At 35.5% G+C, this 25,187-nt stretch overlaps 1 pseudogene; it reads left to right on the forward strand.

Moving 5' to 3' along the window:
• The first annotated feature begins 1,699 nt into the window (after positions 1 to 1,699).
• Positions 1,700 to 5,905, forward strand: LOC112758474 (pectinesterase-like; annotated as a pseudogene).
• Positions 5,906 to 25,187: the final 19,282 nt, after the last annotated feature.

Below are 25,187 nucleotides of genomic sequence, written 5' to 3' on the forward strand. Positions count from 1 at the left end.
AAAATTTTAATTAACATTGCCTCCCTTAAATCAAACTTGCAGAATTAAGCATCTTCTTCAATTTGTAAAATAACTCAATCTTCAATGGCTTTGTAAATATATCAGCAACTTGTTCTTCAGTTGGACAATACTCGATCACTGGTTTTTGTTTGTATCCTTTTGCAACTAATCTTGCTTTGAAACGATCAACTTCACCACTAGGTTTGTACTTAGTCTTGTAAACCCACTTTACTCCAATCAGCTTCTTATCTGCTGGTAAATTTGTCAGCTCCCATGTGTCATTCTTCTCAATGGCATGAATCTCCTCATCCATTACTTTCTTCCAATTGTTGTCTTTAGAGGCTTCTTCAAAGTTCAACGGCTTACAATCTGAAAATAGAGCAAAATTTATGATTTCTTCATCGGACGGATCGTTGTCATTGCCTACTTCATAATCTACTAATCTAGCAGGTAGTCTCCTCTCTCTTTGAGGTCTTCTAGATGATTCTGGTTGTTCGGTTGTGTCTGGTTGTCTTTCTTCATTATCATCACATGTATTTGAAATTACAATCGACTGCTTTTCTGTCTTTGTGTTCCAGTCCCACATGGCTTTCTCGTCAAACGTCACGTCTCTGCTGATGATCACTTTCTTTGTTTCTGGATTGTACAACTTGTATGCTTTTGAGTCTGTGCTATAACCAATAAAATTACACTTCTCACCTTTGTCATCTAACTTCTTCCTTAATTGATCTGGTACATGGGCATAAGCGATACACCCAAAGACTCTCAAATGATGAATGGAAGGCCGCTTTCCACTCCAAGCTTCCTCTGGAGTTTTATCACGAACACTTTTTGTTGGACACCTGTTTAAAATATGAACTGCTGTTGCGACTGCTTCTGCCCAAAACTCTTTAGGCATTTGTTTTGACTTGAGCATGCACCTGACCATATCCATGATGGTTCTATTCTTTCTTTCAGCAACTCCATTTTGTTGAGGAGTATATCTAGTTGTTAGTTGGTGTTGAATTCCGTGTTGCTTAAAGTATTCTGAACACGCAAGATATTCTGTTCCTCTGTCTGTTTTGAGAATTTTGATTTTATAGCCACTTTGTTTTTCGACAAACGTCTTGAATGTCTTAAAGACATCACATGCTTCTGATTTCTGCTTCAAAAAGTATACCCATGTATATCTACTAAAATCATCAATAAAAGTGATAAAGTACCTGCTACCACCATTATTTGGAACTTCTACAGAACAGAGATCTGAATACACAATTTCAAGTAATCTTCTAGCTCTCCAAGACTTTCCTGTAGGGAATGGATCTCTGTGCTTCTTTTCCAGTTGACAAATCTCACAAACACAATTGGGAATATGAATCCGTGGTAGACCAGAAACAAGTCCTTTTCTTGACAGGTAGTTTAGGCCAGAAAAATGAAAGTGCCCAAACCGCATATGTCATAACCAGTTATCATCAAGTATTACAGAACTCATGCAAGAGGGATTAACATGTTGAATTTTTAACGGAAACATTCTGTTTGAAGTCATCTTTACTTTATCAATGAACCTTCCATTGTTGTCAAACACAGTGCAATATCCATGATAAGTTATCATCTTATATCCCTTCTCAGATAATTGCCCCATACTCAGTAAATTGTAATCAAGTTCAGGAGCATAGAAAACATCAGAAATATAACTCAGAGAACCATCGAGGACACCCGCATGGAGCTCGCCACCACCATCTCCGATCTCAACCAGACCACAATACCCAGTAGGCGCCACCACGACTCGCAGACTCTTCTGAGTGCAGCCATGACCAACTTGTACACGTGTCTCGATGGCTTCGCTTACTGCAAGGGGAGTCACGTGAGGGAAAGGTACCTGCAGGACAAGTTGTTTCAGATTTCTAATCATGTTAGTAACTCCCTCGCCATGCTCAAGAAGGTTCCCGGAGTGAAGAAGCCTTCCAAATTGGAGGTCTTCCCGGAATATGGGAAGATGAAGGGACATTTTCCCACCTGGATTACTAACAAAGACCGCAAGCTGCTTCAAGCTTCTGTGAATCAGACTAAGTTCAATCTTGTTGTGGCCCAAGATGGCACTGGAAACTTCAAAACTATAGCGGAGGCGCTGGCTGCTGCTCCCAACTCGAGCACAACCAGGTACATGTGTTGTTTAATTTGAAGATTAAAAAATGAGTGATATGCTGATTGCATTGTGTTGCTAATAGGTTTGTGATACACATAAAAGCTGGAGCGTATTTTGAGAACGTGGAGGTGATTAAGAAGAAGACGAATTTGATGCTGGTGGGTGATGGAATCGGAAAAACCGTCGTGAAGGCCAGTAGGAATGTCGTCGACGGCTGGACCACTTTCCAGTTCGCTACTTTTGGTGCGTTTTCTTTCCTACTGCCATGTTTTTTCCACTTAGCGTAATTGCTACGGTTTTAGTTTCATATTCGCTCTTTAATTTGGAAAAGGAAAAGAATAAATATAATTGGATTAAAGAGGAAAATAAATAATGTGGAAATTAAAGGTGAGCATAAGATTCTTCGAATCTTTTTTTTTTTTTTTTCAAATTAAAGGGGCTGCATGGTTTGAATTTGTGAACAGAGATTTGAAAGGTGTATTAAATAAAATTAAAAGTAATAAGTTTTTATAATTTTTCACTAATATTTTTTTTTTATCAAATATTTTCGTTATCATATATACTCTCCGATCTCCACTTCTTGTCTCATGACTCATATATATGATATATCACTGTCACGGACCAGTGTCGGTATTGATTGAAAATGGCAAGAAAACAAAATATGATTTCTGCTTATATGTATGTAATTGTAGAAAGATTCTTCGTGGCGTGGCACTTTTTTACTTTTTTTTTTCCCTTGTCTATCTGAATTCTCAAACACAAGTTGGAATAGCAGAACGTTGAATATTATGGGTTAGCACATTTTATAATTTTTAATCATTAATTAACTATATTTGTATTTTTGTACATCAAATCTAAAAGAAGTCCAATACATCTCACAGTGTGTGATTATACACGTACTCTTTTAATATACTATTTTGAAATTTAAGGCTCAATGGGTGACTGCATACCCCATTAATTAGTTTTCGCCATCATTCAGAAAATCATAGACGAGTGTAGATATTGATATGGCCCGCCAGAGTAAATGGTGGAGTGATCGAGCAGACACGAAATGTGTCGGATGGTAGCAAATTAGATCTTGGTAGTGCAATCATTTACTTCTAAAATAAAGGAAAAAGAATGATAAAGTGTTTCCAACCTACTGATTAGATTATATGTATTCTCGATATGTTTATCAAAATAATTAACATAAGTGATTTATAGATGGCTTTATAGATTATTATCTTATTAATAAAGTAAAATGTTACATCCAACTTTTTATTAGAATTATTCAACTAATTAGACATCGATTGCACTCTAGTATATATCTTTATTAGAATATCTGAATATGTCTCACTACTATTGTATAGTTTTGACAATTTATTTTTGGAAAAGACTTGAAGAATAACATGAGATGATAATTGTTGATACAAATTATAGAAGTGGGTGTGAATGTGTCGGTCAAAAAATAGAAAAGATAATCTTGGTTTAGCCTATCCCCTACTGCAAATGTCAGAGATAGTGATGTATGAAGTGCATTTTTCAAAATGTATGTCTGTCTTTGCCTCTTTGCATTAGTAACTCTTATCGGGGTTTGTAGAGTTCGTTAGTATTTTATTCTTCTCAAAATAAATATTTTTATTTTTGAATTTATTAACAAATTAAAAGAAACACTTGCTTTAATAATGGATGAGTAATATGTAACAAGAAACATCACGTTGTTAGATCATGTATGATTAACAATTGTGTAAATAAGTTAGATGATTAATATTTTAAAGTATATATATATAAAGAAAATATTATCCAATTTTAAAATAAATATTTATAAATTACCTCCCATGTGTTTTAATAAGACTAAGAAAATATCTTGTATTCTTTGTAGAATAGTTTTACAAAACCTTTACACGTGATCGCCTGCATTTTCTTAGCTTGTTTTTTTTTTCTTTTTCATTTATCTGTGGCAGCTGCCGACATCCAGCATAAGCTGAAATTACCAAAGTAAATAAATATTAACCACAGCAACCCACCCTTAATGTATATGTTTCCATAAAAGAGAAAACCAAATTTTCTTGAATTGGATGACACTAAAAAAGGTCCACATGGCTCCAACCCAGTATTAAGGTTGCGTTTATTTTCAAATATAAAAAATTTAGACACAAAATTATGTCTAATAAATAAGATATAAATAAAAATATTGTATTTAGAAATATTTATCATGATAAAAAAATACAGAAATATTAATAAAAAATAAATTTTTTATTAATTTTTTATAATTATTTTTTTTATTTTTTAAATAAAAAAATAAATTAAATTTTTATAATTTATTTTAATTTATTATTAAATAAAATATAAAAATATTAATTTGTATATTTTTATTTTGTGTATCTTATTTTTAATATTTTGTGATGTCTTGTTCTACCATAAGGAAACTGTACAATAATTTGTTTGAAATATGCCCAACCTTTATGTATCTTAGGCCCACTTATGCTTTTCTTTTATATCCGAGAAGCAAGGTTTTGTCATGATTTGATTGATATGGCTACTTATACAATTTTATAGAAATACTAGTTAAAATATTAATACTATTGTATTAAATAATTTAACTAAATCAATATGCTATGTTATCAACAGCATTTTTACTAATTTCTATCAATTTTTATTTATAATTGTATTTAATAAAAATATTTTTGTGGATGTGTCTAATAAAAATGTCTTTTTTATAATTATATTTAATAAAAATGTCTTTATAAATATATTTTTTAGATATGTTTCTTTATAAAATTGACAGATAATATGTTTGGTATCCTATACTTTTCTTAACTAAATATATTACTAATAAAAAGTTGATATATTGCAGCTGTAGTAGGAGACGGATTCATAGCAAAAGGCATAACCTTTGAGAACTCGGCGGGACCCCGCAAGCACCAGGCCGTGGCCGTAAGAAACGGTGCAGATCTCTCAGTATTGTACCAATGCAGTTTCGTGGCATACCAAGACACCCTGTACGTCCATTCCCTACGCCAATTCTACCGTGACTGCGACGTATACGGCACCGTAGACTTCATCTTCGGCAACGCCGCCGTCGTCTTCCAAAACTGCAACCTATATGCACGTAAGCCCGATCCAAACCAAAAGAACCTCTTCACCGCACAGGGCAGAGAAGACCCCAACCAGAACACGGGAATATCAATCTTGAACTGCAAGGTTACAGCCGCATCGGATCTAATCCCGGTGAAGTCGTCGTTCAAGACTTACCTTGGTAGGCCATGGAAGCTGTATTCAAGAACAGTTTTTATGAAATCATTCATTGACGATCTGGTTGACCCTGCGGGGTGGTTGGAGTGGAATGGAACCTTTGCGTTGGACACGTTGTATTATGGTGAGTACCAAAATAGGGGTCCTGGTTCGAACACAAGCGCTAGGGTTAAGTGGCCTGTTATAGAGTCATAACTAACTCAACTGAGGCAAGTCAATTCACGGTTAAGCAGTTTATATTGGGCGATGTATGGCTTAACTCCACTGGTGTTCCCTTTTTCACTGGTTTGAGTTGAATTATTGTTGAAGGGGATATATTCTTCTTCTTCTTCTTCTTTATTGCAATGTTTTAATATGCATTACTATCGGCAATGAGGATTAATTGTTCATTGCTAACATTATGGTGAAATGTCATTTCAGTTGACTAAACCAATAAAACAAATTAAAGTGCCTGGATCACATTATTGTGCATGCCAATGGACAAATATTTTGTTATGATGAATATATGTATTCTCAGGGAACAAAAATATTTTTTCCCATTATTAATTATTTTGTCTCTTTTATTATTACAGTTGTTGAGATGTAAGTAATGGAGACAAAGAAAACAGAACTTAGGCAATGATCTCAGTATATATAGGACTATACAACACACTCTTTTATGTAATTAATATTGTACTTTTTAGAGTATGATTATTAATTTAACATTTGTGGCTGTTTACTAATAATCATAGAACACGACTTTCATATACCTCTCATAATTGAGTTGAGTCCACTCTATCCTAAAAGTTTTCATCATAAAAAAAGTATTATCGATCTTTTTTTTAGGTGTTGAAAAAAAAAACTGTTAAGTTAATCAAGTTGAAGTATGATTAATGAAATGAATGTTTACCGAGAAAAAGTTTATTATGATTTATGAACCAAACTTATATAGCCATTACACCTTGTAACAATTTTGAGCTTTTAGCCATTTATATGTCATTATAATTTATTTTATCAACAATTATACAGTTAAGATTTGTCCCTACACATTTTTCCTATAAAACTAAAATACTCTTTCATAATTAAGATTTGTCGTTATTCATATTTTCTTTTCTTTTCTTCTCTTTTTTGGGAGGGGGTGGGTCAGGTTTTATTTTTGGGCAGATGGGGTCAGGGTTGGTTTGTCACTTTCACAACTAAAAAAGAGAACGGTGTAACATATGGATGGGCCTAGGCCCTTTGTGAACTTGGATGGAAGCATAACAAGGCCATGGCTCACAAGAAGAAATGGTTATGGCAAAAAAAAAAGTCACGATTTTTTACAATGTTTTCACTTAAAAATAATAATAATAATTAACAACCATTACATCATTTAATATATTTGATTAAATTGATTAATATGAAACCATATTCACATTTTATCTATTATTTTTACAAGTTTAACTTTAATACACTAATAGAATAAAATATTTTATATAGTTCAATTACATTTATTATTTTGAATGATCAACTATTCACATGTTCAATGTCAAAAATAATTATTTTTACTTATATAACAATATATAATTGTACATATGTGTAACATTATTTTGCCCTAATAATACATTGAAATTAAATTCTTATTTTCGCATGAAAATATTTTAATATAAGAAGTCATCCTCTTTGGATACTACCAAAGCATTAAGCAAGTCTGACCGAAAAAAATGAAACATCCGAAAATCACGGGAATTATATGAACTAAATATGAAGCTTTTGCTTGTTATAGACTGGGTTAAATACTTTTTTTGTCTTTAAAATTAGGGATCAAAATCAAAATAATCTCTGACATTTTTTTCTTATTAAAATTATCTTTAACGTTCAAAAACACTTTAAAATCATCCTTCTCTTCATCAACAAATTTTTTCTGATAAATTTACCCTTTAGTTTGTTACTGGTAGTTAATAGTTTTATTGATTTAAAAAAAATATTACATATGATTGTATAAATTATCAGAATGAAAAAGGCTTAAATCAAAATCTCACCACCAACCAAAAGATTAGAACGTCTGCTAGGGTTCCAGAGCTTGTAGTGCTGCCATGGCTTTTCAGTACTCATGATCGTCTAGGATTCACTCATCTGTGTAGAAGAGTGTGGGCAAGGTGAGAGATCTGTGCAGCAAATTTCGGGCACAAAAGAGAACCCTAGTCAACGATTTTGGGGCTACATTTACTGTGAGGTGCGTTTTTAGATTTTAGTTCTTGATTGATGATTTTGTTTTGTTGTTGGGTATTGGACTGACTATGGTGGGATCATATAGATTCAAGAGGAGTGTCGATTTTTTCGTTGGACAGACCCAGAACCTCTAAGATCCGCAGACTGCAAGGTTAAAGAAGAAAGTTGTAGGACTAAAAGCAAAAGTGAAGGACTTTGAGTGGAAGTTGAAGGTTGTTACAATATTGGACATGGTTGGTTAATTAGGTTGGGTTTCTTTTATCTAGTTCCAAATTTTATTAAATCAGAAGCAGGAGTTACCATGTATAATGCCACAAAAATGGCTTGATGAAATTAGTTGAGAAAATAGGTTTCTTTACGTTAGTATGTATTTAGCCTGTTAATGAAATTGTGTGGCTGTAGCTTGAGAAGATTTGTGTTAATGAAATAGGATTTTGTAGCTTGACAAGATTTCTGTTAATGAAATCTGACTTTGTAGCTTGACAAGAATTGTGTTAATGAAATTGTGTTGCAGAGTGTGATCTATAACAAGAATTATATATGTTGACCTGCTTTAGTAATATATAATTTTCAGCCATTTTGTACTTATATAATGAGTTTGGTCATTCATAACTCACACAGATAATCAATCAACACAATTGAACACTACAAACAAATAACTTAAAACACAGCTTAATCAATTCATAAACATATGCAATAGTTGTCTTAGTTGACACTTATAGCCAACACAAAATATTCTGCCTAAAGGGCAACAACATCAAATATAATAACCAAGTCACCATTATAAGTATAAAGTTAAACCTAAAGCAACTCTGTTGCTGTGTAAACAACAAAATGCATCAAAAGTATCTAGTCAACTTAAACCAAAATAAACTCTCAACATACTTAGAGTATAAAGTTTTCACATAACAATAAATTCAAAATATCAACATTTTAGAGTTTTTCCCAATCTCTTGGAGGTAGTTTTTCCATTAATCTCAACTTTCTTGGTGAAACATGAGGTGTAATATTGTGGCTGGCAGAGAAATTCTTCAGAATTAGTTAGTTTGATGTTGATGTATTCTTCTCCTTGGGCACTGGTGGTGGTTGGGTTGAACTTCTGATGGGCTTCATCTTGGGCCTTGGGTTGAGAAGAGCTACCATTGATGTGTTGGGCTGAGATGGTGGTGTGGGTTTGGAGTTGGGTTGGGATGACTTGGACCTTGTTATTGGTGTTGTGGATGTGGTGGGTTAGGGTTCTGAATATGATTTTTGTTTAACAGCTGATCTTTTCCTCCCTCTAGTAGCAGAATGGATAGTAAGTTATGAAGATGATCTCTTCCTTCATGTCCCTGATGGTTGGCCACCCCTGTTTATAACTAATTTCTTCCTTCCTCTTTTTGATTTTTTTTATAGCAAATTGTTTAGATATTTAGGCTTGAAAATACAGAAAAAAACAAAGCAAGTTACAACAACTAACCATAACAACAAAATCCTAAAATACATATATTAAATGAAGTTACAGGGAGAGGTGGCTTAGTGCATCCTCCCCTCTTGTGATCTGATTTACCACAATTTGAGCACCTTTGAATCTACCCCCTCCTAGATAAGTGATTCTGACTCCTATCCTCAGCTTTCTTAGGACCTCTTTTTCTCTTCTTTACTGGTCTATGGCTAGGCTTCCTAGTGGTGGCATCACATCATCAAAACCAGTCTTCTCCCATAAATCTGGGCCATTTGCAAGGTATATGACCAAATCATAGCATCTGACATAAGCTTCCTTCTTATAGCAGTCATTAACATATACATCCATTTCCAGTCCTTTAAAGTTGATGCAGCTGATGGCATGAGTGTATGGAATGCCCACTTAGTTGCCACTTCCTGCAAGAACACTCACGAGCAGATAGATCTACAGCATATTTGTTCAAGCCATTTACCACTTCATATGACTGTGCAGCAGACCAATAGGGTCTCCACTCACCAACAGATCTACTCCTTCTCTCTATTTTCTTCCTAATCTAAGGTAAAATCATACTATTAAATTTTTGAATTCTTTTCCTATTTCTAGCCCATCTAGTCATCAAATAAACCCTGATTTCTTCTAACATAGTTACAATAGGTTTTTTTCTAGACTCTACTATTGCAACATTAAAACTTTCAGACACATTGTTTAATAGAGTGTCACATTTGGAATAATAGTTAAACCTGGATCTACTCCAATATTTGGGAGCAATAGCATTTAGATGCCTGTGAGCTTCGACATTAACCTTTCAGATCACTCCCATCTCCCTTTCTCAGTCCTTCTAGTGTGTAGTCTTTGCACACCTCTATATCAGTTGCTTCAAGTGAAGGCCAGAAAACTTCTTCCTAAAGTTGCTGTACAGATGTCTTACACAGAACCTGTGGTCTACACCCGAGATTACTTCATCAAAAGCGGGTAGTAATCCCTAGAAAACAGGTAAAACATTTGCGTTATTACACTATTATTTATCAGAATTATTTGAATAACTAAAAATTAATCAATACAGTTTCAATACAGTTGTTGTTTAGCTTCTGTTAATCAGACATGAAGGTTGACCTTCTGATTGTTTCAGAACCAAAATCATCAATTAGCAGTTAGAGAAACCATTTTCAGATGTTTTTGGTCTCTGCCTCAACAACGACATATGCAACAAGAAGTATTTGATCATTAGGGTCACACCCTATTGTAGTCAATAGCTGATCCCCCTTGAGGTGTCTTGAGAAAACAACCATCCAACACTATAAATCTTCTACACTGCAGAAAGATCTTTTTGCAAGCATTAAGATAGACATATATTCTATGAAAAATGCAGTAGTTGTTCATTGAAGAGGGTTAAACCTCATTCTCAAAATCAAGGGACCTCTGTACCTTGAGCTTCACTATTGACCCTGGGTTAGATCTTAGCAACTCTGAGCAGTAATCAGCTATCCTCTTATATTGAGTCCTATAAGTTCCTTGTATTTCATCCAATGCAGCTTGTCTTGACCTAGCTGCCATTGATGTTGTCATAGTCAGGTTTCACTTCCTTTATGCCTTGTTAACCAATTCATTTATCTTCACTTTTGGGTTATGCTCCACCTTCTTTTTGAAAGTTTTACTCAACCACAGAGTATGTATTATTCCGACCCTGTGTGCCTGGCCACAAGTGTGCTTAAAGTTTATAGACCTAAGCTGCCAAGTTGTTTCATCACCTATCTTAGCAGCATATAGCCAAAAAGGGCAATCCTATTGACAAATAGTTCTCACTCTAACCAAGTCAAACTTGGCATACCTGATCCCCCTTCTTGTTTGTATTGCGTAGACTGTTACAGTGTCTTTAAATTCCTCCTTTAAAACAAATACATTTTTCACCTCCCACTTATAACTACTCATGTCTTTTATGTCTTTGTGAATTGGATACCTTCTCCTTTCATATTCATCTTCCTCTTCTCCATCTTATTTATCCCAACTACCACCAACCTCATACTCCAAATCTAATTCATCACTATTGAAGCTTTCATCATCACTGAAATCAGCATTCACAACCATTTTGCCTTTATCAACCCCAGAATCATCCTTAACATCAGTCAGTCCCTCAAAACCACTGTCATCATCATATTCCTCTTCATTATCTGTGAAATGAACGTCATCTACACGGTCAACTTCAAGATAAGACGGAACAAACTCTTCATCGTTACTGTCATTATTACTGTTCGATTCATTCCGTGCATTTTTAGCAGCTACATTTGGATTCACATTATCTCCTTCACTAGCTTGTTGCACATTATTATATTGCACCTGTTTACCTTGCTGACCCTCATAAACCACCAACTGATTCCTAGGATTTTTTCCTATTCTGCCCCCAACATCAACATACCCAACTTTAGAAAAACATTCACCCTCGTCAACCTCATGCACTACATACATTTCAACATGACTCCTCAACTCCGCTATTCTACACATCTCAAGTGTATCTCTATCAATAGCGAATAACTTTAAATCTTCCTCCAACCATTCAGCTGTTGGATCCTTATACTACAAAGTTGATATGTTAGAATTTGTGTACCCAAACTGCCTTAACTCTGCGTATGCCTCAAATACAGACCAATAATCATTCTCAACATCTTCAATCAGTGTCTTTTGTCCCCTTATATACTGCAATATCCCTTTATCATACCCAAATCGACCACCATGATAGACAGTCAGATTAAAGTTTCCCATAACCTAAAATCAAAGGGCTATCAGTGTACAAAATGAAAAAAAAAGTTTAAATGAAACCTTAGCGGTTTTACCAACTAACAGAATCCATTACAATATTGTTAAATATGTAAGACCCAGACATTTCGAAAAATCTTATTAAGAGTTAATTTTAATTTATTTATTCATTAAATACTTTAGTTTCAGAAATTATTTTATTAAAGATAATTAAAGAAAATTTTGCTTAATTAAGTTTAAAATAATTTAAGGTTTTATCTGATTTTATAATTATCGAATTATGTTCTATATTCAAATTATAAAGTTTAGCAAATGTAAAATAACAAGAATTTTATATGTTTTGGTTTAAATAATTAAGATTTTGAAATTTAATACTTTAATTCTTACAAACAAAGAAAATTAATTATATTACCTTATATTTTAAAGGTTTAATTACTCTGTTGGTCCCTATAGTTTCGTAAAATTTTCAATTAGGTCCCTATACTTTGTTTTCTTTTTAATTGGGTCCCTGCACTAATTTTTTTTTTCAATTAAGTCCCTCTTAGTAGTAATTGGCTTAATTTTATAGGGACCCAACTAAAAGAAAAGAATTGGTATAGGGACCTAAATAAAAAGAAAAACAAGTGTAGGGACCCAATTAAAAAAAATTTGGTGCAAGGACTCAATTAAAAGAAAAAAAAGTATAGGAACCTAATTGAAAATTTCACGAAACTATAGGGACCAACAGAGTAATTAAACATATTTTAAATTAGAATACTTAATTAAAAGCCAATCAACAAATTGATAATTAAATAATATTTTTAAAATAATTTAAAGAGATTAATTTAGAATTTAATTTAATACAATATCTCTTAGTTTTATTAAAATTTAACAAAATCTTCATTTACCTAAAAAAATTATAATTTCACGTTTGCCCTAAATTAAAGCAAAATCCTAAAATCAAACACACAAAACCCTAACCGCTTCTAACCTAACCCTCCACCGCCACACTCCCTTCCCCCAATACACGTAGCTTTAAAAAAAGAAGAGAACCAAAAGAAAGAAAAAGAAAAGGGAAATGGAAACAGGGGAATGAGGGAAGAGAAAGTGAGATCTGAGAAAAGAGAGAGATCGGAGGAAGAAGAGGAGAGTGAGGGAGCTGCCGCTCAGCTGATCGCCGCCGTTCATCTTCACTGCTGCCAGCTACGCTGTCCCCACCGCCGCCGCCGCCACTGCAGTGAGGAGACGTCGAACTACTGCACGTGAGAAGCTGTGTTGTCGCCGCCATCGCCATCGAGTTGCTGTTAGGGGAGAAGGAAGCGCGAACCACAGCCACGAACGGAGAAGAGAGGGCGCACGCAGAGGAGGTGAACTCGTCGCGTGTGGAGTCGCTGCCAACATGTGTGGAGTCGCCGCTGCTGAAGGTGGGTGGCCGAGCCTCTGTGGCCGGAAAACGGTGCCGTTGTAGCTGGGTCTATTGCCGGTAAGGGTTTTGAGTTTGGTTTCGGTTCTTTTGGATTCTGGAAAGATTAATTACCGCCGTGTGGTTGTTACAGTTGCGGTCACGTGAGGAAGGGAGCGAGAGAGGAGAGGTGGAGAACGAAGCTGTCGCGTCTTGTCGCCATCGTACACGCTGCCACGGTCGATTGAAGCCACCTCCGTCGCAGCCAACCCGTCGTAGTTGATGTCGCTGCCAGTCCCTGTTGGATTCCACCGTGGAGAAAAGAACGACGTGAGGGAGAGAGGGAGACAGAGCCGTGCGAGCCAGAGGAGCCACCGTCCTTGCCGTTGCAGCCAGGGTCGCCAGTAAGTCATGCACCTCCATCAGAGTCGAAGATAGCACCAACCTTCTTGTTCTGGTTTTGATTCTCCTATTCTGTGGGTTAGTTACTCTCTTTTCAACACCAATGTTTAGTTCTCTTTGTTACTGAGTTGTTGCATTGCGTGATAGATTGCATGGTCAGTTAGTTGATTGAATTAAGCTACTACTTGGTTGAAGTAATATTTTCTTTTTCAAGAAAGTTGCTATAGCATTTCACTAATTTGAATTAAAACTTTTTGAACTTGCTTGAAGAAATTTATTTTGGAACATGGTTTAGAGTTCGAACACACAAAACCAATGAGATTTTGAACCTATTTGATTGGTTGCATTTTATCAACCAATATTTTATTCTAGTGTGTGTTGTTCTCTCTAAAATTATGATATTTGTCTTGCTTGATTCTATATTTCCATTGTTTGATGTATTCATGCACTTATATGATTGAGGCCTTTGTTTCACTATAGCTTACTGACGAATGGACTTTTGTGTGGTTTAGAATTCACAAATAAAAGCTCGTTGCAAGTATAGTTTCTAAACCAACAATAGTCCTTTCATACAAAAATTTGTTTGTCACAAGTACAAACCCCTAAAATCTATAAACCGAAGTATTGAATCTCGGGTCGTTCTCCCTATGAATTGCAATAAAGTGTTCTTGTTATTGGTTATGGAGTATGTTTGGGGTTTTGAGATTTTGGACAAGAAATATAAATGGCAAAGAAAATAAACTAACAACTAACAAAGCTCTTGGCTAGATATGAGAACTAGAAGTCCCATCCTAGTTATCCTCCTCAATTGTGACCACAAATTGTCCATTGCTACCACTTAGTTAACCTCTAACCATGGAGGAAAGTAAAGTGGATGAATCAACTTAATTCCATAAGTCCTAACTAACTCCCAAGGGAAAGACTAGCTTTAGTGATATCCAAATCAATTAGCAACTTCTAATAGTCAATCAACAAAGGAATTAGATAACTCAAGCATCACTAATTACTCCACCTAGGCCAAGAGGAACAAAATCTACACTAAAATCCAACCAAGCATTTCATCAAACACTTGGAAGGCACTAAAGAAAAGCATAGTAAATGGATAACAACAATAAAATCTAACAAAAATTATTGTAAGAAATCAATAACAACAATCAAAAGGAACACAATTATTATGAATTACCTCTAATTGAATTGAAAGAGAAGAGAAGGAACAAAAGTAGATCTACAATAAAGCATAGAAACAACATAAAGGAAATTACAACAAAAGAATAGAGGAATCATAAATGCAACAACAAAGAATTGAGAAGAAGAAGAAGTAGAGAGCATGAATCAAAACCTAGATCTAAGAACTAAACCTAATCCTAATCCTAATCCTAGAGAGAAGTGAGAGCTTTTCTCTCTAAAACTAACTTTCCCTCCTAAAATTAAACTAAACTAAACTAATGTGTGAAAGTATGGTAATTCCCTTTCAATTCTTGGCTTAAATAGCATCATAAATGAGTTGGATTGGGCCCACAAGGCTTTAGAATTCGCTGGCCACGTATTGCTTTAAGTGGATCATATGGCAGCAACGACGCGTGCGCATACACGTCACCATACCTGTAGTAACTATGGAAAATATTATATCGTTTTGAATCCCCAGATGTTAGCTTTCCAACGTACCTGGAACCGCATCATTTGAACCTCTGTAGCTCAAGTTATGGTCAATTTAGTGCGAAGAGGTCGGCTTGACAGCTTTTGTGATTCCTTCATTTCTTCATGTGTTCTCCATTTATACATGCTTTTTCTTCATTTTCTTGATCCAATCTTTGCCTCATAAATCTGAAATCACTTAACAAACATATCAAGACATCTAATGGAATCAAGGTGAATTAAATTTAGCTACTTTAAGACCTAAAAGCATGTTTTCACACTTAAGCACAATTAAAGGAGAAGTTATAAAACCATGCTATTTCATTGGATAAATGTGGGTTAAAAGGTTATAAAATCCTCTAAATTCAACACAAGATAAACCCTCCAAATGGGGTTTATCAACCTTCCCACACTTAAACCAAGCATGTCCTTATGCTTAAACCAAGAGAGAGCAAAGGGTATCAACATTTATTCAAAGCAAATAACCTAAATGCATCTATATATATGAATGCAACTAAATGCAAAATGATTCTACCTACTTGGTTAAGAATAAATCAATCTCCAAGACATACATGCACAAGTAGGGCTAAGGTCCCATGACGACTCATGAATCCTACCAATTTAAATATCAAAATGAAGTTCAAGTAGACTTGCAAGAAGAACGCTCATGAAAGCCGGGAATCAAGGAGTTGAGCATCGAACCCTCACCGGAAGTGTTTGCACTCTAGTCGCTCAAGTGTGTAGGGTCGATTCTCTCGATTCTCCCCTAATAATACTTTCTAAGATTTGTTCTTCTTCTAACAATCAATATATATTTCATGCATGAATACAAGTATCATGAGGTCTTTTTTTTAGGTTGTAATGGGCTAGGGTCAAGGTAAGGATGCATATTTGGTCAAGTGAGCTTGAAATTTGAATCTTTGATAAGCTTAAACTTCCCACCTAACCTATGTCATCATATACAATTTCAAAGCTAACCTAACTACCCATTTTTCTCACTTTTTCACATACTCATGTATTCCTTTTCATTTCACAACACTTATGCATTGACCCTTATTGAGCTTTGCTTTGGGGCATTTTGTCCCCTTTTATTTCTTTCTTTTTCTTTGTTTCTTTCTTTTTCTATTTTTTTTTCTTTTCTTTTTCATATTGTTTTTTTTTTCTTTTTCTCATTTTTTTTCTATATACAAGATCATCAATGCATAAGGTTTTACATTCATTACACATGAGCATGTATTCAATTCTCAATATTTACAACAAAAATCCAAAACTACCCTTTCATTCACCCAATGTCCCAAGTTTTTCCACACTTGAATGACACACACACACTAGCCTAAGCCAATCAAAGATCCAAATAAGGACTTTTATTGTTTTTCGCTTTAGGGCTTGTAATGTGCTACATTAAGAACAAGTGGGTTAATCGTAGGCTCAATTTGGCTAACAATGGAAGATAAAAGGTAAGGCTATTTGGGTAAGTGAGCTAAATGAAATGATGGTCTCAATCATATAAATTCATGAATACACAAAATAATGGATATAAAGAATCAAATAAATCAAAGATTGCAATTATAGAAAGAGAATAATGCACACAAGAAGGAAAATAAGTGGTTATAAGATGTAACCACATCATTAGGCTCAAATCTCACAAGCTTGTGTTCTTAGCTCAAAACCATGTTCCAAAATAAATTCTTTCAAGCAAGTTCAACCAAAAATTTTTCAAATTGGTAGGTCGCCCTAAAAACAATTTCTTGGAAAAGAAATCATCACCCTAACCAAGTAGTCCTAATAGGAAAGAAGTGGTAAAAATATGTACAAATTCTAACTAACATGCAACCTATCATGCAATGCAATAACTAATCTAACAAAGAAAACTAAGAATTGGTGTTGAACAAGAAAATTATTACCCACGGAGATCGGTCGGATGACCTCCCCACACTTGAAGATTGCACCGTCCTCGGTGCATGCAAAGAAGAGCAATGTGGATGGGTTGCTATAATTGATGAGTTCTTCAAAAGATTGGTCGGATGACTTGTTTGTTGCCCCATTTAAAAGCTTTTCCTTTTTCTCCTTCTTGGTGGCCAATCCTAAAAAGAGCGAAAAAAGAAAAAAAAATTAAGCCTATGACAAAGATATCAAGGCAAAAAGAACATAGGCGGAGGCTAATGCCAAATAAGGGTATGGTTCTCTACTACATGGTAGCTACAACATGTGAGTGAGAAAACAATATAAGCAAAGGGCATATGAACTAACACTTGATGCAAGAGTAAAATCAAAGTATGAAGAGCATATTCAGCATCAAGATCAAATAAGAATCGACACAAACAAGTCAAGAGGTACCAAAATAATGCAAGAAATTCAAAACAATTGAGTAAGAGAATGCAACACCATTATTAAAATAAGAAACCCGAAAAAAATAAAGTAAAAACAGGCTATAAAAACAAAATAAAAATGCAAAGAAGGGAAGTATGTGAATGCGATAAACAAAAGAAAATGGAAGATGAGAAAAAGAAACTTTTTTTTTAACAGGGGCACACGTGTCATGCACGCTTACGCGCCGATGTGCATTTTGGCCTAAGGGCGCCTACGCGCCAGGTGCGCGCGCGCGTGGGTGAGGTTGGGCCAAACGCTTAATGCTAGCCCAGAGCTGGCAAAACTCTCGGGTCATTGGCCTGGGAACCACTTTAGCAAATCGGCGCGCATGCGGCATGTGCGCGTGCGCGTGAATTGTGCATTTGGGATCATGGACGCGTACGCGCGGGTTGGTTTGTGCCTTAGGCCCAATTTTCGCACAGTGCAGGCCTAACTCTCGGGTTTTTGGCTGGGGGTGAAATTTTTGCATCCACGCGTACGCGTACATGGCGCGTCCGCATGGGTGGTCGAAAATGCTTGATGCGCGCGTATGCGCCAGGTGCGCGTGCACGTGGATGGTGCTCTGTTTTTCAAAATTTTTTTATGTTTTTGCACCAATCCAAGCATTCTAAACCTCCAAACAGCTACCAAAACACCCTAAAACCTTATTTAACACATGATACTACCAAATAAACTCAACAAACTAGTAAAAACATGAAATTGAACTATTTTTACCAATATTTACAAAAGAGAAGATGAAAAGATATTACCATGGTGGGGTGTCTCCCACCTAGCACTTTTGTTTATTGTCCTTAAGTTGGACTTATGGGGAGCTCCTCTCAATGTGGCTTGTGCTTGAAGCTATCCTTGAACTCCCACCAATACTTGGTTCTCCATTGTGCCCCCAAGATTTCTTATTTGTTGCACCAAGTGTTGATGAAGTTCTTCACAAGCTTGGGGCTCCCAAAGTTGATCCTTGTCTTGTGATCCGGGATCCCACACTTTATTTTCACACCCGTCTTGAAGTTGATCATCATTATTAGTCCATCCGGGTGGTGAGCAAGGTGAATTCTCTATGAAGTGTCCAACAATCCTTCTAGACCCATTTATTTTAGCACTACTCTAACCTTTATATCTCATGTTTGATGCATCAACCATAATGAGCCTTGATTTGCAACGCCAACCACAAAACCTTTTTCGTTTACGCTTCATCCCACAAAGCTCCCTAAGTTGGCCATCCGTTTCAAGCAAACCATATTCAAGTGGGATAATAAAGCTAATAGAAATGAATTTAACCCACTCAAATGAAGGAGTAGATGGCAACCTAGGCAAAGACAACTCCAAGGATCTTGATAAAGCGTATTCAATTTCCATTCCCCTTTTACTAAGGATCTCCACCTCTTTACAAGATTTCTCAAATGTAATCCTTTGTTCAGCAATACTACCTAAGCCTTTTCCCTTACTCAAACCATAAATGGAAGGGTGAGAGAAATTTACCTCCACAGTGCTTTCAAATTCAACGGGAGAAGGTTCTTCATGCTCAAAGGATTCTTCACCACTAAGGCTTGATGCTTGATCTTCATCACCAAGGGAACCCAATTCTTGCTCCATCTCATCCAAGTCTTCATAAGGGATATGCCTTGGAGGTTGTGCACATTCCTCCTTAGCATCAAATTCAATCATCTTAGAGGGGTTTTCTTCAATTCTAGGCTCCCAATGTGGTTCCGCATCTCCTAAGTCCTCAACCAATTCTTCCTTTTCTTTAACAATCATAGCTTCCTCCAATTGTTCCAATACAAAGCAACTTCCCTCATTCTCCACCAATCTCTCCTTCATGTTATGCTCTTCATTTGTTTCTCCACATGTAACCATGGGAGTTCCTTGAGTATTCAAGCATTGGGATGCTAACCGGCTTACCACCTCATCCAAGGCGGCCGTGAATTGTTGCACATCCCTTGTCATCTCCTCTTGTCCTTGAACAAGAACATCAAGGATGTCATCCATTGGAGGTTGGGGTGGATGGAAGGGTTCATCAATTTGGGAGAAGGGTTCATAGTGGGAAGGTAGTTCTTTTTGGTAGAGTTGTAGTGGTTCAATAATTTTCACTCTTTTCACTTGTTGCACAACACGCTCCATGGTTGCTTGAAGTTGATCCAATGTTTCCTTGAGATGATCCCTTGACTCTTGTTCCTCTTGGATGATATGATTGGGATCATATGGCTCTTGGATCGAAGGACATGAATATTCTTCCATGGGAGGTTGTGGTGGAAAGTAGAGTTCATCTTGTGGTTGAAAATTTTCATTCATTGGAGGTGGTTCATCTTGGTAATAATATGGAGGGGGTGGTTCTTGAAAAGGTTGATGTTGGAATGGTGGTGGCTCTATATGTGGTTCATATGGTTGTTAGAATGGTGGATATGGATTAGGGTCATATGAGGGTGGTTCGTGAAAAGGGGCTTGTGAGTATGGTTAAGGGTTATGTTGAGGATATAGCTCATAGTCATATGGTGGTGGTTCTTGAAAGTCACAAGGAGATTCACCATAGCCATTGGATTGATATGCATCATAGAATGGCTCTTGTTCATAGTGTATTGGTGGAGGTTGTTGCCAAGAGGATTGATCATATGCATATGGCTCCTCCCACCTTTGATTGTCCCATTCTTGATACATATCCTCATTAAAGTCCACATTTTCTACAACATAATGAGAACCAAACTCATAGCCAAAGTGAGAATTCATAGTGGAAAGAGAAAATAAAGACAAAAGCTAATAAGAAATAATGAAACAAAGTCCTAAACTAGCAAAAAAAAAATAACAAGCAATCCAAAAATAAAGCTATTCACAATATTCACATATATACACTAACCAATAACATAACACCATAGCAATTCTCCGGCAACGACGCCATTTTGACGAATGGACTTTTGTGTGGTTTAGAATTCACAAATGAAAGCTCGTTGCAAGTATAGTTTCTAAACCAACAATAGTCCTTTCATACAAAAATTTGTTTGTCACAAGTACAAACCCCTAAAATCTATAAACCGAAGTATTGAACCTCAGGTCGTTCTCCCTAGGAATTGCAACAAAGTGTTCTTGTTATTGGTTATGGAGTATGTTTGGGGTTTTGATATTTTAGACAAGAAATATAAATGGCAAAGAAAATAAACTAACAACTAACAAAGCTCTTGGCTAGATATGAGAACTAGAAGTCCCATCCTAGTTATCCTCCTCAATTGTGACCACAAATTGTCCATTGCTACCACTTAGTTAACCTCTGACCATGGAGGAAAGTCAAGTGGATAAATCAACTTGATTCCACAAGTCCTAGCCAACTCCCAAGGGAAAGACTAGCTTTAGTGATATCCAAATCAATTAGCAACTTCTAATTGTCAATCAACAAAGGAATTAGATAACTCAAGCATCACTAATTACTCCACCTAGGCCAAGAGGAACAAAATCTACACTAAAATCCAACCAAGCATTTCATCAAACACTTGGAAGGCACTAAAGAAAAGCATAGTAAATGGATAACAACAATAAAATCTAACAACAATTATTGTAAGAAATCAATAACAATAATCAAAAGAAACGCAATTATTATGAATTACCTCTAATTGAATTGAAAGAGAATAGAAGGAACAAAAGTAGATCTACAATAAAGCATAGAAACAACATAAAGGAAATTACAACAAAAGAATAGAGGAATCATAAATGCAACAACAAATAATTGAGAAGAAGAAGAAGTAGAGAGCATGAATCAAAACCTAGATCTAAGAACTAAACCTAATCCTAATCCTAATCCTAGAGAGAAGTGAAAGCTTCTCTCTCTAAAACTAACTTTCCGTCCTAAAATTAAACTAAACTAAACTAATGTGTGAAATTATGGTAATTACCCTTAAATCCTTGGCTTAAATAGTATCAGAAATGAGTTGGATTGGGCCCACAAGGCTTTAGAATTCGCTGGCCACGTATTGCTTTAAGTGGATCATATGGCAGCAACGACGTGTGCGCATACAGTGCGCGTACGTGTCACCATACGTGTAGAAACTATGGCAAATCTTATATCATTTCGAAACCCCGGATGTTAGCTTTCCAACGCAACTAAAACCGCATCATTTGAATCTCTGTAGCTCAAGTTATGGTCGATTTAGTGCGAAGAGGTCGGCTTGACAGCTTTTGCGATTCCTTCATTTCTTCATGAGTTCTCCATTTATACATGCTTTTTCTTTATTTCCTTGATCCAATCTTTGCCTCCTAAATCTGAAATCACTTAACAAACATATCAAGGCATCTAATGGAATCAAGGTGAATTGAATTTAGCTACTTTAAGACCTAAAAGCATGTTTTCACACTTAAGCACAATTAAAGGAGTAGTTATAAAACCATGCTATTTCATTGGATAAATGTGGGTTAAAAGGTTATAAAATCCTCTAAATTCAACACAAGATAAACCCTCCAAATGGGGTTTATCACTTACATACCCATATGGCCTTATCCCTTTTTCATTATCCTTTGCAAACCAACGTTGAGCCTTTTAACCCCATTTGTTCTTTACTTTAGCACATCATTAACTCTAAGCGGAAAACAATAATGTCCTTCATTTGAATCCTTGGTTAGCTTAGACTAGTGAGAGTGCTCATGATTTAAGTGTAAGGAAATTGGGTTTGGAAACATTTGGTTTGAGAATTGGGTGTTGTGTATTTTTATGAAAATGTGAAAAAAATATTGAGGATATGTTTATGCATTCAGTACCTTAATCATATGCATTGAGAAAAACAAAAGAAAAAAATAAAAAGAAAAAAAAAGAGAGCAAATAATACAAAGGGGACAAAATGCCCCAAAGTAAATGGTGATAGCAATGCATATGTACTGTACGTAAAATTGGGATGCATGAATATGTGGTAAACATGGTTAATGGGTAGTTAGACTTTATATTCTGATTATATGGATTGTCTTAAGTTAGGTGGAGAGCTTAGGTTAATCAAGGATTCAGATTTTAGTCCACTTGACCAAATACAATCCTACCTTGACCCTAACGCCATTACAACCCTTAAAAGACCTCTTGATATGTGTATTTGTGCATTAAATTTTTTTTATTGGTAGAAGAAGAGCAAGCTTTAAAAAGTAAAGTTAGTAGAGAATTGAAAAAATAGAACCTTAAACACTTGAGTGTTAGAGTGTAGACACTTCCGGTGAGGGTTCGATGCTCGATTCTTTGTTCTCGGCTTTCATGAGCTTTCTTTTTGCAAGTCTATCTGTACTTCATCTTATGATTTGAATTAGTGAAATCCAGTTCATATTTGTTCGTGGAGAATTTATTTACTTTTAACCAAGTAGGCAGAAGCATTTTGCATTTAGTTGCATTCCTATACATAGGTTACATTTCTTAAATTCTACCATCCCTCTTCACTCTCTTAAAGTTTCTTTTGAGCTTAGCATGAGGACATGCTAATGTTTAAGTGTGAGGAGATTGATAAACGACAATTTTGCGGTTTATTTTGTATTGAATTGAGTAGATTTTATCAACTATTCTCACACTTATTTATAGAATTTGCATGTTTTATATTTTCCTTCCTAAGTTTGTCCTATGATTGAAAACGTGTTTCTTTGACCTTAAATTTTCTAATCTTAATCTTTTCCTATTACCATTCGATGTCGTGATATGTGTGTTAAGTGTTTTCAGCGTTTATAGGGCAGGAATGACTTAGAGGATGGAAAGGAAGCATGCAAAAGTGGAAGGAACACAAGAAATTAAAGTTTTGAGAAGTTGGCATTGACGCATACGCATGGATGACGCGTACACGTGACTTGTGCAGCAGACATACGACACGCACGAGTGGACAATGAAAAAGACCAGCGACGCATGCGCGTGACTGACGCGTACGCGTGACAGAGCGTCACGTGCTGCATTTAACAGAAAATACTGGGGACGATTTCTCGGCTGCTTTGGACCCAGTTTCAGGCGCGAAAATACTTATTAGAGGCTCAAGAGTGAATCTGGAAGGGGAGAATCAATCATTCATACTTTAATTCACAATTATTAGGTTTAGATGTAGTTTTTTAAAGAGAGAGGTTCTCTCCTCTCTTTAGGTTTTAGGGTTTTTAGGTTTAGCTTTTCTCAAATTCAGATTTCTACCTTGCTTTTATTTAGTTTTCTTCTACTTTTATTTGTTCTAGTACTTTAGTTTGTCTACTTCTATCATTGATTTCTTTATGTTGCCAATTTAGTTTATGAACTCTTCTGTTTCCTTTAATTCATATTAATGCAATTTATATTTTTATGTTTATGATTGCTTCCTTTACTTTGTTGTTATTGTTTCCTCTTGCAATTGTTAGTCTTAGATTTTTCTATGTCTTGTTAGTTTTCTCTGCTTTTATTTTATGCCTTTCAAGTATTTGATAAAATACTTGGTTGGATTTTAAATTAGATTTTTATATTCTTAACTTGGATTAATCAATTAGAGACCCTTGAGTTATCAAAATTCTTTTGTTGATTGGTGATTGAAAATTGCTAGTTGGCTTAGGCTTCACTAAATCTAATCTTTGATTAGGACTTGTGAACTTAAGTTGATTTTGTTCACTTGACTTTCTTTCATTGTTAGAGGTTAACTAAGTGAAAGCAAAAGGCAATTACCATCACAATTGATAATGATAATGAGGATAGAAATTCCAATTCTCAATCCTTGCTAGGATTTTTCTTAGTTGTTATTTTATTTCCTTGTTATTTACATTACTTGTCTCTTATCACAAAAACCCCAAAAATACTTTTCTATAACCAATAATAAACTACACTTCCCTACAATTCATTGAGAGACGACCCGAGGTTTAAATACTTCGGTTAATTTTATTGAGTTTGCTTAAGTGACAAACAATTTAAATGTTGATTAAGGTTTAATTGTCAGTTTATAACTATACTTGCAACGCGATAATTTTTGTGAAAAATCTTTACCAACATTTTTCCTCCGTCAAGTTTTTGGCGCCGTTGCCAGGGAATTGCAAATGTGTGCCTTATTATTGGTTATTGTGTTTTTTTTTGTGAATATGTTTGTCTTTTGTTTCTTTGTTAGTTGTTTTTAGTTTTAGGAGTTTATTTTCATTATTTCTTATTAGTTTTTGTTTTTATTTTCTCCTTTCATTATGAATTCTCTCCCCTTTGGCTATGAGTGCGGCTACAATTATGTTGTAGGAAGTGGAGATTACAATGAAGGCTTGCATCAAGGATGGGAGAATCAAAGATGGGAGGAGCCACAAGGATTTGATCAACCCTCTTGGCAACAAGCCCCTCCAATGTACTATGAGTAAGAGCCATTCCAATATGCATATCAATCCAATAGCTATGGTGGACCCCCTTGTAGTTACCAACAAGCCCCACCATATGCCTCTAAACCCCCTCATCAACATAGCTTTGAACCACCATACTTACAAGCAACCTACAATCAAACACTTCCTTATAACCCTAACTCATATCCACCATACCAACCACCACATGAACTATATAAATCATACATAGAACCACCCACATTCTAACACAATTACCCCCAAGAACCACCACCTCAATATACACCCCCTCCAATGCATGCAAGCTTTCAACCACAATATGATCCTAATTATGTTAGTCAAGTGGAACAAGAGCCACAGGGTCATTTTAAGGAAGCAATGGATCAACTTCAAGCAAC

This window comes from Arachis hypogaea, chromosome 16 (assembly GCF_003086295.3).
Source record: "Arachis hypogaea cultivar Tifrunner chromosome 16, arahy.Tifrunner.gnm2.J5K5, whole genome shotgun sequence".
Classification (NCBI taxonomy): Eukaryota; Viridiplantae; Streptophyta; class Magnoliopsida; order Fabales; family Fabaceae; genus Arachis; species Arachis hypogaea.